Source organism: Hermetia illucens, chromosome 5, assembly GCF_905115235.1.
Source record: "Hermetia illucens chromosome 5, iHerIll2.2.curated.20191125, whole genome shotgun sequence".
Classification (NCBI taxonomy): Eukaryota; Metazoa; Arthropoda; class Insecta; order Diptera; family Stratiomyidae; genus Hermetia; species Hermetia illucens.
The window spans coordinates 39,050,853-39,055,526 of record NC_051853.1 but is presented as its reverse complement, the minus strand read 5'-3'; the positions used below and the strand labels follow the sequence as shown (position 1 = coordinate 39,055,526).

Here is a 4,674-nt window from a genome sequence, read left to right as displayed (position 1 = left end):
TGGGACGATTCAGAGGCCGTTCATCTCTGCAGATCACCGGTCCCTCCCTCTTGCTAAAAATCATCCAGGGGTTATTCCCCCAGCAAGAGGAGAGCACCGGCACATTCCAACCACGTCTGAATGTGACGGCAATTCCGCCAGTCATCAGAGACGAGCTGTTGAATATTTGCGGTAGAATACGAGACAATAAAGCGTCGGGACGGGACGGAGTACCGAATACGGCCCTTAAGCTTGTCGTGAAATCCAGACCGGACATGTTCGCTGAGTTTTTCGAAGCGTGCATGTCCAAGGTAAGTAATTTTTAATAGATTACTCTCGGTTGTTGAGAGCCAAGGCGGCCTTTCAGATCGGCAGTATGGGTTCCGTAAAGCCAGATCAACCACTGATGCCATCAAATTGGCCGAAGATGCAATCCATGGAAAGAGTAGTATCAGTAAATATTGCGTAGTAGTAACCCTGGCTGTGAAAAATGCATTCAATTCGGGCAATTGGAATCTAATACGGAAATCTTTAGCGAAGGTTGCTATTCTCGCCTATCTCGCTGCTATCATCGATAGTTATTTAACTGAAAGAAGGCTCTGGTATGACGCCGATGAGGGACCCCAGGAGTTCGTTGTTTCCGCGGGTGTCCCGCAGGGCTCCGTATTGGGCCCACTACTGTGGAACATCACGTACAACGATGTACTTAATATTCCACTTCCGGGGGAAGCCACAGTGGTGGGTTACGCTGACGACATAGCGCTGGTTGTTGTCGCAAAGCATCTCGAAGATGCTAAGTTATACTCAAGCGAGGCAGTCGGTGCTGGTAAAATTTGGCTAAAGAGCTCTGGTCTGACACTTGCGGAGGAAAAAAAGGAAGCGGTACTCATCACGAAGCGCCGCAAGATTAGAATTGGGAATCATATCATCACTTCCAAGTCGACCATCAAATACTTGGGGGTGGTGATAGACAGGAACCTTAGGTATAAGCAGCACGTCCGGTATGTTTGCGACAAATCATCAACTGCAAGTATGGCCCTGGCAAGGATGATGCCGAACGTGGGAGGCATACCTCTAGGTTGCTTATAGCCAGGGTGGTGACCTCGATCATGCTCTTGCAACCCCAGTTTGGAGGGAGGCGCTGCGGATGTCAGGGAACGCTACCAAACTGATTTCAGTCTACAGGAGGACAGCCCTGAGGGTATGCTCTGCCTTCAGGAATGTCTCAGATGATGCAGCATTCGTCATCTCTGGAATAATGCTGATTGACATCTTGGCAGATGAGATGGCGAATATATACAATGCGAAGCCAACCTCCTCTTCACCGCGGACGAAGAAGACTGAAAGGAAGAGATCTATAAATAGATGGCAAGAGCGGTGCTGGTGCTGGTACCAGGAAATCTAGTACCGAAAATGCTAGCACATCAAGACAATTGGGATGCGGTCAACTGCATGATCGCATTTATCCAAAATAAACTGCGGTCACGTGCGCCGCGTATAGAAGAAAGGTGACAAAGCTAGAGTGAGCTGACTCCGCCCCGTGATGTAATACCTTATGGTGGTTCCGCGGGGCAGGGAGGGAGTCGGGGGTGGCTTTAGTGGGTAAAAATCCCACACGCTGGTGTGTGCAGACCAGTGTCTTTTGAAGATTTCACCTCCTCAAAAAAAAACAGTCAGACAGACAGACACTGAATCGATTTTAATAAGGTTTTGTTTTGCAAACAAAACCTTAAAAAAGAAACAAAAAACAAAAAGGTTGCTAGCATATACATTTCCATACATGTTAGTCGCCTTTTACGATAAGCAGGGAAGGCGTTGATTATATTTTTAAATCCCAGCTTATGAGACAGGCAATTCACAATACTTTTAGGCATGAGCCGGGATATGGACAAATAGTTTATAAAGTTGTTATATAGTTTCTGAAATTCGAGGTTACCCTGATTGCTATGGGTCCAATTTCCTCTTCTTCTATTCATACCTTCAATGGAGGAGAAGGTGTTAAGTGACATGATTCACTTCCATACCTTAGTTTACTTGTTTACTATAAACACCAAAGCCAATAACTAACGTCATTCGAACTAAATTAACTTCGGTGATCGTCCGATTAATTGGAAGAAGGTATAATTTACACCCAGATGAAGTCCAAATAGTGTTGGGAGGGTTCTGCCTTGAATTGCTCTTTCAACAACAAATTTTCACACCTATGAAGACGAAGAACTAAGAATGTAATCTAATATGGAGAATTCAGCGCGCATTGGAAGATTCCACATGCATGAATAATAGTCCAAAGTTCAAATAATGGAATGTAATATGGAATAGTGTTGCAACACCTGAGAAGACGCGAAGGCTTTGCTCCTTTTCTTGCCGTCCACGTCTTAATCTATTTTGTAAACTTTCGGACTGTACATTCCTCCGGATGAGTCTAATCTTCTGCTCACATGGCCATACGAGTGCACATCTACTGCCGTAGTTGGGGTGTCAACTGCAAAAACCTAAATAAATGCAAATGCCTTGCAATTCGATAGCATTGTGCACTTTGCACGTTGCGAGTGCAGCGCGCAAGCCTCCCTTCGTGCATGGAATCCATCAAAAATTGTCCAAGTATGACAGTGAACCTGTTTGGCTGCCATTCATCATAGCCACTGGCCACAAAACAAACTCACCCCCTCGGCCCCGAGTGGGCACATCTGCCCATCTGTTCCAAGCCGTCCCCGGCCAAAGCCGGCCTAACTGACAACCGATACTCGGCGTCTGAAAACAAACGACATGATAGAGACCAGCACAATCGCGAATTTGTTGTCTGAGCCCAAGCCGCCAGAAATGCCTGAAATGGTTGACGAAACACAGCCATAGTTTCGAGTGCCAATGACCGAATTTGCGATGTTCGCCATTTATGGCCATGCCAAAGCCAAGCAATGGACACTCTTTCGTTTGGCTTCCATGGGCCGCTGCTAGGCCCAGCGGGCTCGGGGCCGAGAAGGCTGTTGTTAGCCGATATGAAAGAAGAAGCATTGAAATGAGAAGGAAGCCGACAGCCCACAAGAAAAGAAATACAAAAAGCGCAATCAAAAAGAGGAAAACGAAGACGAAGAAAAACAGAAGCTGTCCACCAAGACTGCACCGCAATGTGCGCTGCAGGCCTGCGGAGCGGCAGGGACGAGATGGGAACGGGCCCGGGTCCCTCATGCTCTGACTCCGAACTGCACAAAGTGCAGCTCATGCACTCCATTTCGGCTAATAGCCGTCATTTGTTTCGGAAATTATTTTCATAATTGCCAGGCCCCGATAGTTGCATTCGAGACGAACGGTTCGGTGCATTGACCGAATTAGACGCTCGAGCTTAGAGATGGGAACTGAATGGCCAATGCGCCCAGGCGGAAATGTTTGACAACAACAAAGAGTCGTCATGCAACGCCCGCAACCACGACTCGCCCGTCGTTGTCCGACAAGTGGGCACTTGTGAGTTAACATGCACATCGGAAGCATAATTGCAGCGAGCTCCATTCATTTTGGGGCTCATTTATTTGGGCGCTCCGAGTGGCACGTGATGCAGTTCGGAGCAGTTGGGGTTTTCTCAAGGGATGCGTAAGCCCGGTCCCGTAGGACTTGGGGCGGGAACGGGAACTGAACCCATCATAACAATATTATGGTAAGCTTCGAACAAAAATCAAAAAAGCAGGTGCAATCCTCTTCCCCCTTCTTCCTAACACTATTGTGATTCACCACCAAAAAGGTTTAGCCAAAAAGGACTAAACTGGAGATGCCGGGCATCGATCCCGGTACCTCTCACATGCTAAGCGAGCGCTCTACCATCTGAGCTACATCCCCTGGTAAGAGTCGCCTGAGACAATTTAACTCACGCCCAATTCGACAAGAAAGTAATCAACCTTCGAAATGGTCTTAATTCAAAATTCCAAACGAGTTTCGCGCCGACCAACGTGAACTTCGAGCTTCGCTAGTTTGCATGGACTCTGCCCAAAAAGACCAGCAATCCGTGCTTGCGTTTTATGGCCGCTCATTTAAAATGCACACTGAATTCGATCAGCTCCCGTGATAGGTGTTTTTACGATCCAAGATACAGAAACGTAATACGGACGGAGTGTTCGGGACATGATAATATTCAAATCGTACATTATCAGATAAATTGTTTATAAATACAAGATAATGGCGGCTCCATGGCAGTTTTCTTAATTAAGAGCGATAGCACTCGAGTAATATCTCAAATCACTTGTATCTTTCGGATTCGACAAACGCTCGAAGTGGGTCATTAATTTAGTATTTTTCGAAGTTTTTTACTTGATTGAAGACAATATTGCTGGGAAAATCAACTTTCTGGGAGATGTTCACAATGCTCAAGATGATTCTAAGGTGCTGCTTCCTTTGTAGATTGTCAGTAGAAAAATAAATGCCGCGGAAGCAAGTTCAAGGACAAAAAACCTTAAATTAATTCATTTACAAATTTTTAAGGTTTTGTGTGAAACAAAACCTTATTAGAATCGAGTCGATGTCTGTCTGTCTTTTTTCATCGTTGGAAGGTGGAAAGGTTCGGTGGTTATGTGAGACTCCCACTCACTAAAACTACCTCCTTCTTCTTCCACTCTCCCTACGGGACTGCTATAAGCATTGCATCGCGGGGTTGGATCAGTTCTTAACTGCGGCTCATTATTGTTCGCTCTCTTTCTTGCTTTCTTCGCA

General features: G+C 46.1%; 1 non-coding gene across 1 annotated transcript; it reads right to left on the bottom strand.

The window, feature by feature from the left end:
• Positions 1 to 3,734: 3,734 nt before the first annotated feature.
• Positions 3,735 to 3,807, bottom strand: Trnaa-agc. Its single transcript has one exon. It is a non-coding gene; the product is annotated as a tRNA-Ala (tRNA).
• Positions 3,808 to 4,674: the final 867 nt, after the last annotated feature.